Source organism: Pituophis catenifer, unplaced genomic scaffold (genome assembly GCF_029215685.1).
Source record: "Pituophis catenifer annectens isolate HBS135680 unplaced genomic scaffold, rPitCat1.0.hap2 SCAF_4, whole genome shotgun sequence".
NCBI lineage: Eukaryota > Metazoa > Chordata > Lepidosauria > Squamata > Colubridae > Pituophis > Pituophis catenifer.
This window is the reverse complement of record NW_027256884.1, coordinates 74,245,524-74,260,283: the sequence shown is the minus strand read 5'-3', so window position 1 is coordinate 74,260,283 and position 14,760 is coordinate 74,245,524.

The following is a 14,760-nucleotide window of genomic DNA, read 5'->3' as shown; positions in this document are numbered from 1 at the left end:
TACGGTGAAGATAGAAGTAATCTCTTTTAACATGAATCAGATCTATCTACAATGGAACAGTTATGTCTCCTTTCAATGTCAATAATTCTTTCAGGTGTTAGGCAAAAATGAATTATTCAAGATTATAGCAATATAGGAACTGCCTCTTAATGGATAAATAGCTGTTTATCTGTCTTGCATTATATACACCAGCACTTCTTCTTTGAAACTGGATCTTCTCTATAGAAAGTATTTAATCATTATTTTGTTTTTCTGTTTTAAATTATTATCACCATTCAAAGACAAATGAACACCAGAGAAATAACACTTGGTTGATCTAAAGAATAATAGTTATATTCAGTTCCAGGAAATTGCCATGATGAACCTTTAACATTGTACAACACATGGTTCATTTGGAAACAGACAATATTATCCAAAGGAATATGCAAATTGCCCACATACATAAAATAGACAAAGAAAGGGGGGGTTTCAACTTATTTTCCAAAGCACAAGAAGGCAGGACAAGAAAAAAAAATGGATGGAAACTAATCAAGGAGAGAAGCAACCTGGAATTAAGGAGAAACTTCCTAACAGTGAGGACAATTAACCAGTGGAACAGCTTGCCTGAATTATCCTTTTTTTAAACCATGAAAATACTGTTAAATCGGTTCAAAAACTATGTAATGCAATGTATAATACTGAATAATAACACACTGAATTTTCTCATCTCATGATGAGTTTTGGCTCTTTTGAATCTGGAGCAAAGGAAAGAGAATAATTTTAAATAAACGGAAAGAAAGAAAAGGAAACAGGATATGAGTCTGTTACCTACTTTTAAAAATCTCTGCATTCTAATAATGAGAAGATAATATTTCTATATGGTCTAGATCATTCTGGTTCTCAATGATTCTCAATCAGGGGTCATATGGCCCCTGAGGACCCTAGGATATATCAAGATGGCTTCAGAAAGAAAATATGTAACCGATGGCACCATAGAAAAGCAAAGTGTATTAAACTGAAACTACTGTCTTTTTGATGCCCAAAACACACTAGTTACTGTCCTGTGCCTGTGTCTGCTAATGGCACAGGACAGGACAGGGAAGGCATAAGAGAGAAACAAGGTTAGAAAGAAGCCATGGGCAAAAAAAAGTTTAGAAGCACTGGCCTAGTTTTAATCATATACTTAAGGATTGAATTAACTTGAATGGCTACTGATGATTTATGGATCTTTTCTCTGTTTTTCTGTTAGGTTTCTTTCTATTTGGTCACATTTTGTTTATTTTAATCATCATATATAACTAAGCTTTTTTTCTTCACTGCATGGCATTGATTCATTCATTTATGGTATTGGTGCTGTAGTTTTTTGTTTCAGCATTAAAAATACTTTAAAAAAACAAATGGTACACTGAAAAAGAAGAACTTAATGATTCCCAAGTTTGTCTCACACATTTCTCCTTTGATTTAACTAGTGTGGGAAGACAGAGGAGCTGCATACTGTAAGACAGATACTTATACAGCAGGGGTGGGTTCTAAAAATTTTTACTACTTGTTCTGTGGGCATGGTTTATTTTGTGGGCGTGGCTTGGTGGGGGGGTAATGTGACTGGATGGGCATGGCCAACTTTTTTTTTTTTTACTTTTAAAAGCATTTTTTCTACAATCATAAGAGGTTGCAGAAAAAAAATGCTTTAAAAGCCTCTGATGATCAGGCAACTCAGCTGGGATTGTCAAAGGCTTTTAAAGGCCTTTTTTCCCCTACAACCTCTTTGGCCGAAGAGGTTGCAGAAAAAAATGTTTTTAAAAGCCTCTGACAATCCCAGGTGAGCCCCACGATCATCAGAGGCTTTTTTTTTTTTTTTTACTTTTAAAAGCATTTTTTTTTTTTGGCTGAAGGGGTTGTAGAAAAAATGCTTTTAAAAGTAAAAAAAAAAAAAAGCCACTGATGAGGTGGGCGGGGTAAGCAAGCGGTGACTGGGCTGGGGACCGGATCAGGCCAGCCAATGTTATTACTGGTTCTTTGAACTACTACAAATTTTCACTACCGGTTCTTGCGAACTGGTCCGAACTGGGAGCAACCCACCACTGTTATACAGTAAAAGAGCAAATTCAAATACATCCCTCAGATATCTTGTAACTTTGTTTGGTTCAAGAAATTAGTATCTTATCCATAAAGGTTTAACTGGAATAAAAAGAAAGAACTGAAATACTCTTCTCTTTAAAAATAATATGTATTTTAAATCAACTTTAGGAATATCAAAAAATTACAGGATACTGTTTGCCAGCACTAAAATGAAATCTGTGATATCTATAAGATATGCTCTTTCAGTTTTCACAGGTGAATGTTAATATTTTCTCTGTCAGTTAAATTTATGAAATGAGCATATGCAGAATTGCTATATGGGTCTTGCTCTTTTTCCTTTTTTTATGAAGATAGTAAAAAAGCATACAAATTGTATTCACATTATCAGTAAAACAGTATTATCTTTTAATTTGTTCACTATTATTATTAAATTAATGGTAAAATAAAAAGGAATGGGAAGTAAATATTTATTGAAATAACAATAACTCTGTAAACTCTATAAATGAAATACTATAACATTTTACCATGTTTACCAATAGGTCCAGCTATAAATCATTGGATTATACAGAAGTATGATAAAACAATTTTTGAGAAGATCATATATTCAGAAAACATCACATCTTTCTCTTTGGGGGGAAAAATTTGACAGATTTATGATAGTTGAAAATTTAGTTTCTCCTTTTGAAGACTTATAAAATCAAGTGAACTTGAATCATATTTGTAATTAGTTTGTCTTTTTTGTTCTTATTTATTGTATTACATTTTATTTTCCTTTTTTCATATGTGGTAAACTGTTTATTTTTATTTATATAAGTTTGTTTGAAAATTGATTTTTTAAAAAAGATATATAAACCAAATTTTATCTGCAACCCAATCATTTCCACCTACATTTTACAGCATTAAATACAGATACATAAATAGATTCCTGAACAAACAGGGATCCTGATATTTATGAGAGTTCAGTAGGAACAGATAATCATTCTTGAGATGAGTCCAAAGATAAATTGAATGATGAAGTTCTTCATTCTATCCAGTAACTGAAACTAGAATAAATGCAGAATGAAACTGTACCATTTTTCATTCAAAATGAATCCTAAACTGATGACCACAGATGAAGTCATTTTTCTACTGGTTGAAAGCTATATTATTGTATTTTCCTTAACAACTCTGCATTGGCTTCCAAAGCAGAGAGTTGGTATAATCTTGCACTGTCTTTAAAAACAAAACCAAATAAGAACATTTCTAAATCAATTCAGTTGCACAAAATATATTCTTAACAATATATAGTTTTTCTTCTAGTGGAAGGAACTGAATAGGAAAAAATACAACTAAGGTACCTCATAGACATTTTGTATCCATTCATGTTGATGTTCATGAATGAGTTCTAATAGCAGAACAGAATGCATTAGATCACCTTTTCTCAACCTTTTGACTGTGGAGGAACCCTTGAAATATGTTTCAAGCCTTGGAGAATCCCTGTACATAAAGATTCAAAGGCTGGAATGCTACGAAATTATATTTGTTTCATGTGTAACAGTTTATATATGCATTAACAGTATTATTAAGCTAAAAATAAAAGACAGGTGTGCACCTGTTGCCACTGGTGGCCGGGCCACCGCAGCTCTGGATCTCCTGAATTTGCCCTGGGACAGAACCCCCTCCTTGACTACTGTGCCTGCAGAAAGGCAAGTGCACAATGGCAAGGACAGACTTAGAACAAAGCCTCCAGGGCTCTCTCCCTCTCACCACCTGCTGCTCCTCCCTCCTCTCTGCCTCCCTCCTCAGCTCAGCTCACTCCTGTTCTTTCATTTCTCATTCCTCAACTTATGATTTGCTTACCTCCCCACCTGCATATGTGCACAATCCCCACTCTGCCTGGATCTGTGCAGCTTTGGTGGGTGCACCCAATGTTGGAGGTTGGAGGGGTTTTGTTTAGTGTCTGGTTTTTTAAAACAAACATGATCCCCCAGGTAATCCCTGATGATCAGTTATGGAACCCTGGCTGAGAATCCCTGTATATAGAAGAAGAGGAGGAAGAGCCTAGGGGTGGAGTGAAGAGAGGAATTAGCATTACGGTCCCACAAATAATATACAACCAACCTTCCTCCCTTGAATTCCCTTAATTCTCATCTATTGCCAGTTTAGTGCTGACCATTAGTTGGCTAGATTCTTATGTATAGGCATGAGCAATAAATCAGCTTAACTGGAACTTAATGTGTGGTCCTGATTCTTTGAACCCGATACTGCATTAGATAATGGACTTTAGAGGATTGTCCTAATAAATTATTGTCTTATATAGGACTAAATCCTAAAACAATTTGGCATCAAGTTTACAAATCTTGCATACTCAATATATAGCATTTCTCACTCTCACTCTCTCTCTCCTTCCCCTTTTACTGCTTCAGGTATTGAGGAAGATACAAACTTCTCAAATCAAATTATTATTCATTACTATGCATCATTCATGCATAAATATTGCTCTTTTGTACTCAGAGAAGTAAAATATTTATTTTAAAATATATCTTCTTGTAGTTTAGAAAATATGAAGACATTTGGCTGTATTATCGGCCAACATCAATGGCAAATTGGTCACAATTATCTGTTGAGATTCCAAGCCTTGTATGACAACTTTATTACATAAGACTCAATGTTGACTATAGGAAGCTGAATGGTCAACAGTGAGTTAGCAAGTCACATGTTAGAACAAACTGATTCTAAAGCATAAGCAAATACGCTTGAACAATTATGTCCATAATCACAGAGCTTATGGTTCAAATAAACTGTAGTGTGGGAAAGAAATTGAGTCCTCCCTTCACATATTCTTCCTTCTATAAGTCAAATCACAAATTAAAATAGGCTCTAGGTGAAGTTCAAAGTGCAACAGGAAACACTAAATGTAATAGGATGCAAACTTAATCTGACCTAACCTGAGATCTCTTTAATCCAGAAGAGAAAAAGCTTCCCCCCTACCACCTCAGCAAAAAGTGCACTGTTTGCAATCAACAAATCACAGCTCAGTAGGATACCTGAATTGCAAATGTGCTGTTCCCTTGTAAAGAGAGGGCAATAAAGGAATTGTATAATTATCTATTGGATAATGAAATTGGAGGAGGAACAAGTAAAAGAGACAATGATAGCATAGGCGAAAAAGGCAAGCTCCTATACAGAGACACCTTGGAAAAGATTTAAGAATGGCTACCTCTATATCAGCTGATATTATGCTTGTATCATGCTCTCAGAAATAAACTTCTCTGCTGCTTCAAGCAACTGCCTGAGTTCTTTCAAACCCAGCTTGCAACAGACCTAATTTTCCTTCCAATAGCACTTATACTTCATTCTTGGAACTGTTGTGATTTATTTTATTATAAAGCCTTGAAAACAGAGTTACATATTACATAAGGAACTATAAATCAGATTTGGCTAGCTTAAAAAAAGTATGTGGTTGTCAGAGAACCACTCCCTCTCCCCTATTTTAAATGCCATAATCTAGAATTAAATCTGAAAGACAGGACTAAAGAAGAAGAAAACTGAAAGTAAAAAAATAAGTGTAACTGAAATTGAAGTAAAACTTTCTCTGGGATACCCTAGATTTTCATCTTTTTAAATGAAAATAATTCTCATGTGTAGTTTTTGCAGAGAGCTATTTCGCAAGTTTCTGGGTGGGTGGGTGGAGAAAATATTTGAGATTTTTACAGTTATTTTCTAGATTATTTTGTACTTCTTCAATTAAGAGGTTAATTTTCCTAGATTCAAAAGTTTGTATGAAAGGGCTTTAAGTAACCCCTCCCCTACCCCCAACCCCACAATTGTATTTTCATTAATTTGCCCCTGTCTAATAATAAATAAACATGAAAATATCTGGCAGCATAGTTTGGATGCTGTTTTCTGCCAAAATGAAGGAGACAGTAAAAATGTATTTTGTAATTATTAGTAATACTTGAATCTTTTCCCAAGGTCCATTATTTGCATTGCTGATTTAGTCATTTCTGAATTTTGGTTCATTGTTAAAATATCACGTGTTTCTAAAGTGTTATTTTTCTCACGCTTAAGCATTTGCCTATGACTAAGCCAATGGACATTTGCCATTGCCTGGAAAAGAAGAAGCTGTCATCTTAACTGCTGCTTTTTCCAAGTTCAACCCTGTGCTGCCACTATGTGACAAACAATTAACTGTGAAGTGTTATGAATGCTTCTAGCGAAATGATATTCAAACTCCATTACTTCTAGAGAAATGCATATTCCACTTTCTATGGAATTCTCTGAGTAATGATCTCTATCTGGAGTCTTCAGCATCAACTGAGGAATGTATTTCTTATTGATTCTACATGTAGAATGGCTTCTACATGTGTACATATAAAACAGCTTTTTAGAACTTGTCTATATTTATTTAATACTCAAATTTGCAACCTTTCTTCAATCAGTATGTATAAAAAGCAAACTGAACAAAAAAGGTTTGATAATTATGGATGAGTTGTATATGGCTAGGATTCTTGGAACATTGTTTAAAAGTCAACATCACATAAGGTTTTAAAAGATCCTACATGACTCTTTACTTATCATAGTCTCTTTCAAGAAAGGAATATTGTATTTTATTCTGATTTACACTAATGTGAAATGTCATCTTTAGATTGATTTCATTTTGCTTTGATGTATACAGCCAAAAAACTTAGTAACAGGACACATTAATATTGAGCATATGACTCCTTAGACTATAATTTTCATCAACTCCAGCCAATAGGATAATGGGAGTTAACTTGAAAACATCTTTAGAAGCCACCAGACTGGAGAAAGCTATTGGACAGCAACAGAAAACAATCTCAGTCATGAGAGGTTACCCAACATGTATACTAAGTTCAAACCTAAAACTACTAGGCTAAAAGGTTAACAAGGCAGCAGGAGTACCCTCAAGCCCCAGGCCGCCCCAGGATTGTATCATACTCTTAGATCAGGGGTAAAATTCAGTAGGTTCTGTCAGGTGGGAATGGAGATTTTGCAATATCCTTCCCCAGGAGTGGGGAGGGAATGGGGATTTTGAAGTATCCTTCCCCTGCGATGCCCACAAAGCCACACCCACAAAGCCACACCATGCCCACCAAGCCATGCCTACAGAACCGGTAGTAAAAAAATTTGAATTCCATCACTGTCTTAAACCCCCATGCTAATTGGCAAATCATCCAGCAGGTCCATCTGGGGCAGTACAACCTCATCCAAAGCCAAAGGTGGTAAACCCCCAGATACAAAGGAGTCTCCTACCCATAGCCACTCCATTTTATCACTTTGTTTAAACCTGTTGTCCAGGCTCCCACAGACTCCCAAAACCCTGAAAGGACATTCACTGCATCACTTACTTTGATGTTTACTTTTCTTGTTTATTATTAAACAAGAAAATCCCTGATATTATAAAGTCATTCAGCGTGTGTGTTTATGTGCATCTCTCTTTGTCTGCATTTTGTTGGAAGATTAGATTATCTTTTGTTCATAAAAGTATATTTTGTGGCTGATACCATGAGAAATTACTTTTGGTGGAAACACGGCAATACAGTATCACACTTTATAACAGGAGCAGTATCAGGGCACTCTCACCAGTGAAACAGGTACTGAAAAGAACTCCAACAGAATTATGGAACCATGGAGGTATTTTTGGAAACTTGTCCTTTACATTTTGCTGGGTAAGTCAAGACTTTCTTAAGCTTAAAAAAAATTGTCTCACAAAGTTTAATATGTAATTTGAAGTAGACAGTTTAGTAGATTTAGAAGCTATTTTAGTCTTCTTTTGGGTGCCCACCTACTCTTTCACTTCTAATGTTAAATCTAATTTTTCTTGTATGTAAGAGTTGTAGGTTTGGCAACTTATTTTTACTTTTTTATTATTAAAAATATTATTAAAATTACACACAGATGTGTGGTCTTTCATGGTATCAGGAAAACATCTCAAGTAGACTTATAAAATACCTGCATCAGCCTTTTTTATTTGGGTTTTGCCTTAATTATTTTACTTTCAGCCCTCTAGAAAAATAAGAATGGATAACAAGTATACTCAACTCATATTGTTTACTGGTAAAAGTTTGCTTTTCAAATATGTCTACATCATATTTAACTTTTAAAATGAGTGATGGTGACTTTTTTGAATAATGTCAAGAATCTCATTGCTTACATTGGCAAAGAAAATATTTCTTAAAACAGCATTAAAAAACAGAATATAGCGCTATGCTCTTGAATTTGATCACACAGTACAGTGTCTGTAATTTTAGTACTAGGGCTGTGCAACCATTTAGAGGGAAGCTTTGTGAGGTGAGTAAAACAACTTTCCAAATGGTTTGCACAGCTCTAATAGTCTAAGATTATTATTCCATCTACAATGAAATAAATATATTAAAGAAGCTTGAGGAATGCAGTTTTGTATTTATAGTCTTTTTCTTCAAGTCTTGCCTGTTCAAAAACCAATGTAGCATTTTAACATAAGCCTTGATGCTTACAACAGTTAGAAAAATTAATCAGTGAAACAACTGGCCTCAGGAAGTTGTGAATGCACCAACATCATAAGTTTTAAAGAAGAGGTTGGACAACACTTGTCTGAAATGGTATAGGATTTTCTGTCTGAGCAGGGGGTTGGACTAGAAGACCTCCAAGGTCCCTTCCAACTCCTTTATTCTGTTATTCTATTATAACTGGGGAGGAAAGATGAAAGTTTTTCTGTTTTCAGCTTTTGTGTCTGCTCCAGAAACTTCAGTTGACAGGTATATGTAGGCTGCCAATTATATTTAAAGGTCTACATGACCAAAGTTGAATCTATCTGAGTGAACACTTTTTTCTATATGAACCTCCTGTCATTTGATTTCCTTGGTCTTCCTTTCCTAATGGCAAGTTGAGGTGTATTCATTCATTCATTCATTCATTCATTCATTCATTCATTCATTCATTCATTCATTCAATAATCCAGCCTTCTTTTTGTTTCCATTTCAGTTAATAAGACTGAAAATTCCCTTCCCAGAATTATTAAACAGCTTAATATATTTATCAGCTTTTAAAAGCTCTGTTTTAAACAGATGGTATTAATTTCTAATTTTAATTCTATTTGCTTCATTTGTTTTCACTGTTTTCAATAGATTTTTATCCTGCCTTTATTATTTTATAAGTTACTCAAGGCAGCAAACATACCTAATATTTCTTCCTGCTCCTATTTTTCCACAAGAGCACCTCTGTTTTCCCCACAATATGTTATGTTATTGTGGGGAGCATATTATTACAGATAGTCCTCAAGTTACAATAGCAATTGAGGCCAGAATTTCCTTCACCAGGAGATGCAATTGTTGAACTGTGGCAATCCCAGAAAATCCCGGTTGCCACTGTTGACTGAAACTCATCTATAATTAGCTGAAGATCCACCCCATCCAAGCCATTTCCGCTTTAGTCCCTCTCAGCCCTGAGCCTTGATTCTTCCAAGATAAGAGATTGCAACTTCCCCCAACTGTGCTGCTTACCACGCTGTAGCTCAGTGGCTTCTTGATATGCCATGGCTCTGGGACTGCAAGAATCTCCTGAGCTACAGTATAGCATGAAGCCACAGCTTCTCCATCCTCGCCCAGTCCTGCAGCATGAAACCACAATGGCCCTAGGAAGCTGCAGCTAGCACAGCTCAGCCCAGCAGCATAGTATGGCATGAAGCCCTAGCCATCTTCACTGCCTTGCACTCCAAGGCCCTTGTCACCCTCTGCTCTATTGTCCTAGTCAACCTCTGCTATCTTCTTGCTCCCACAACAAGGCAGATGCTGGCCATGCAAGTTCTTTTTCCTGAAATCTTGTGAGGAAACTGCCATATGCGACCTCAGGAAGAAGAAGACCTCATGCAGCCAGCATCTGCCTGGATGCGTTTGGTTGGCAGCAGGAGCAAGAAGATGGCAAAGGTCAACTGAGGCAGTGGAGTGCAGGGCAGCAGAATGCAGGTGCTCAGAATGGCAGAGATGTAGGGAGATAGGCAGGTGGATGGAGTTGAAGTGACCCTGTGATTGTGTGGGCAGGCTATCAAGCACCCAGATTTTGATCATACAGCAGTCGCAACTTCAGGGACCAGGCCAAAGTACCATTCATTCAGCTATACTGTCACTTTGAAAAGTTGCTGAACAAATGATCGTAACTCGAGGACTATCTCTATATGCAAGACTGGAGGGCATCAAATTTCATAGAAAGATATTTGGTATTATCAACATACTAATAGTAACTAATTCCATGCCTCCTGGTGATCCCTCCCAACTATTCCATGTAGGTACTGAATGGAGCCTTGGGGGACACAATATAATGACTTATTTTGTGAGAAATAACTATCTGAAAGCAACGCCATTTGAAGCTGTTTGTCCTGTTCCCAAATCTCTCAGATAATCAGAACAATATGCTTCTTATATCACAGAAAAGTCCAAAAGCAGGGCAGCAACAACTTCTACAAAAACCTTTTCATAAAAGGAACAGAAACTCCTTGCTTAATCCAAAACAAATGAAAAATGTAAAGGAGAAAAATATTTTCTTCAAAGGATAATAGAGAAGTAGGATTGACATGAAATGATTAATAAAAATTAATAAAAGATAATAGGCTAGATGAATTCACTGGATAAAAATGTTACCACATAATTAATCAATGTAATAATTTAATTAAATATAAGAATTAAAAACTGATATTTCACAGTTTCAGAGCACACAGGAAGTCAAGTGACCTTCACCAGCCCCGAAGTACCCGAAGGCACACAGGACCTGACTGACTCTTCTCCCCTGGAATCAGAGTCAAACACCTCCCTGGAACCTGAAGCAAGGCTTCCAAGTGGGTGAATATCACCCATGGCTACCACGGAGCTGGTTTCTGAAGTGAGTACATCTGCAGCTATAATGGCTGATGCCTATGAAATGCTCTCAGGTCAGCTCCACTCACTACCTCTCGAGAGCAGTACTCCCAATGCAGAAAGTCCCAGCCAAGAGACCACCTTCTTCCAGGATACCAGCACCCCAGCCGGCGAAAGCAGATCAACAGACAACCTGAGCTTTGCTGAGGCCAGCATTGCCCCTCCTGGGGCCACATCCATAGCTCCAAGCCCTCTGCCCACCCAGGGCTATGCACGTTCCTTCCACAGCCGCAGCATCCCCACAAGAAAACACTCATCTGGCTTCAGATCTCCTGGCACTTCCATGATCAAAAAAGGATCCACCAGAGCCTACTTTCTCGGTCCCCAAGACCCAACAGGGCAGAGGTCACACCCGGCTACCATGAAGCTGGTTTCCGAAGTGAGCACATCTGCAGCTATAATGGCTGATACCTATGAAATGCTCTCAGGTCAGCTCCACTCCCTACCTCTTGAGAGCAGTACTCCCAATGGAAAAAATCCCAGCCCAGAAACCACCTTCTTCCAGGCTACCAATGCCCCAGATGATATAAGCAGAACAACAGACAGCCTAAGCTTTGCTGAGGCCAGCAGTGCTCAACCTTGGTCTGAATCCACAGCTCTGAGCCCACCATCCACCCAGGGCTATGCACATTCCATCCCTGCAAGAAAACCCTCAGCTGGCTTCAGACCTCCTGGCACTTCCATGGTCAAAGAAGAACCCACCAGCAGTCCCCAAGGCAGCATAGGGCAGATGTCAAACATGGCTACCACAGAGCTGGTAAGCACATCTGCAACTATGCTGGCTGAGGTCTATGAAATGCTCTCAAGTCACCTCCATTCCCTGCCTCTTGAGAGCAGCACTCCCAATGCAGAAAGTCCCAGCCAAGAAACCACCTTCTTCCAGGCTACCAGTGAATAGGAGGAATGTGGCACAGAAAAGAAGGCAACCTTGTTATTCCTGGTTCTTAAGAACATTTATCCACCTTTCCATGATAATGTAAAGGTCTCTTTCTATTAAGACAAGAATTCTTTCTTGAGGACAGTTAACAGTAGAAGGACAGGGAAGTAACTTGAGGTGTGCTAATTATAAATGTATATGCTTACATCATCTATTACCTATGCATATAAATGATTACATCATTTTCTTCTTTCTGAAATGTTTAAATGAGTGTATCCTTTTGTTCCTAGGAATCTATGCCTTTATTCCTCCAGTGTGTGCTATTAAATAATTACTGCAGCAAGTCTTGATAATTGGTTTTTGGGTCCTGCATATGATTCCACAGAAACTGATGGGATTTACAATTTTTGAGTTGCGACCTGTGACAACAGCTGGGGTGTCATTATAGGGAGAGCATTGTGAGATTGATCCCATGTCCCTTCCCACTGCCACATAAGGGCATCATTAAGGTGTATGTGTAAGGCAACAATCTATGTCTAAAAAGATATTTTGGCTAGGGAGTTTTGTTGAATGTGTCTGGATGTGTCTTTCCATTCCTATCCTCATTCATCTTTGTCCTTCTGCAAGTTCAACTGAGGAATGACCAAAAGTGTCTAGAAAGCAAGAGAGAACTTGGCTTTGGAGCAGTGAATGTGATCTTTCTGTGTCAAAGGACATTGATCCCGAGGCTGTGTTCAAACTCCCTTTTTTCCTATTGTCTTATTTTTTTGGTTATTTATTTATTTATTTATTTATTTATTTATTTATTTATTTATTTATTTATTTATTTATTTATTTAATTAATTTGTATACCGCCTTTCTCCCAGAAGGGACTCAGGGCGGTGAACAGCCAAAATTAAAAATACATACAATACAAAAGTTAAGATAATTAAAAAGAATTAAATCATTGGCTTCCCAATTTAAAACCCCCAAGTCTATAAAATTTAAAATCCCAATTAAGAACCATTTAGGCTAGGCCGGCTTGGTGGAATAAATAAGTCTTCAGGGCCTTACGGAAGGTACAGAGGTCCGGAATCAGTCGTATTCCAGGAGGCAGCTCGTTCCACAGGGCGGGTGCCCCCACAGAGAAGGCTCTCCCCCTGGGGGCCGCCAGCCGACATTGCCTGACCGATGGCACCCTGAGGAGGCCCTCTCTGTGAGAGCGTATTGGCTGGTGGGAGGTTATCAGTAGCAGCAGGCGGTCTCGCAAATATCCTGGCCCTAAGCCATGGAGCGCTTTAAAGATGAGAACCTATATCTTAAAGCACACCCGGAAGACCACCGGGAGCCAATGCAGCTCACGCAGGAGAGGTGTTACATGGGAGCGCCACGTTGCTCCCATAATCACATGCGCGGCTGCATTCTGCACCAGCTGGAGCCTCTGGGTGCTCCTCAACGGGAGCCCCAATTAGAGAGCGTTGCAGTAGTCCAGGCGTGACGTGACGAGGACATGAGTGACTGTGCACAAGGAGTCCCCATCAGAAAAGGGTGCAACTGGCGTTTCAGGCGGACCTGATAAAAAGCCCCCCTAGCCACGGCCGCCATATGCTCTTCTAAAGACAGCCGTGTGTCCAGGAGGACACCCAAGTTGCGAGCCCTCTCTGTGGGGGTCAGTGACTCGCCCCCAATAGCCAGCGATGGCACCAGCTGGCTATATCGGGACGCCGGGATCCACAGCCACTCAGTCTTGGAAGGGTTGCGTCGAAGCCTGTTCCTCCCCATCCAGACCCGCACGGCCTCCAGACACTGGGACATCACTTCGAGGGCATCATTGGGGTGGTCTGGGGTGGAGATGTACAGCTGAATGTCATCAGCGTACAGATAGCATTGCACCCCAAAACCACGGATGATCTCACCCAGTGGCTTCACATAAATGTTAAACAGGAGCGGTGAGAGGACCGACCCTTGTGGCACCCTGCAAGCAAGGCACCTCGAGGTCGACCTCTGCCCCCTGCCAACATGGACTGCGACCGGTCAGAGAGATAGGAGGAGAACCATTGCAACACGGTGCCTCCCACCCCAATCCCCCCAGCCGGTGCAGCATGATACCATGGTCGATGGTATCAAAAGTCGCTAAGAGGTCTAACAGGACCAGAACAGAGGAACAACCCCTGTCCCGAGCCCTCCAGAGATCATCCACCAATGCGACCAATGCCGTCTCCGTGCTGTACCCAGGCCTGAAGCCGAACTGGCACGGATCTAGATAGACAGTTTCATCCAGGTACTGTGGGAGCTGTCGCGCAACCACACTCTCCACAACCTTCGCAATGAAACAAAGGTTGGAGACCGGACGGTAGTTTGCCAGAACAGCCGGGTCCAGAGAAGGCTTCTTGAGGAGGGGCCTCACCACCGCCTCTTTCAAGGTGGGAGGCAAGATACCCTCTCTCAAAGAAGCATTTATAATCCTCTGGAGCCAGCCTCGTGTTACCTCTCGGGTGGCCAGTACCAGCCAGGAGGGGCACGGGTCCAATAAACATGTGGTTGCGTTTAACCTCCCCAGGATCCTGTCCACGTCCTCAGGAGTCACAGGGTCGAACTCATCCCAGATAGCATTCTCAAGACCAGCCTCAGTCACCACGCTGGGATCTACCCAGTTAGAGTCCAAGCCTTCCCGAATCTGAGTGATTTTATCGTGCAGATACTGTGCAAAATCCTCAGCCTGCCCTTGCAAGGGGTCTTCCTGCGCTCCCTGATGTAGGAGGGAGCAAGTCACCCTAAACAAGGCGGCTGGGCAGTTATCTGCCAATGCAATAAGAGCGGAAAAGTAATTACACTTTGCTGCTTTTATCGCCACTAGATAGGTCTTAATATGAGGCCTAAGTAGTGTTCGGTCGGATTCGGAGCAACTAGCTCTCCAACCACTCTCTAGGCGTCTTTTCCGGCGCTTCATCTCCCTCA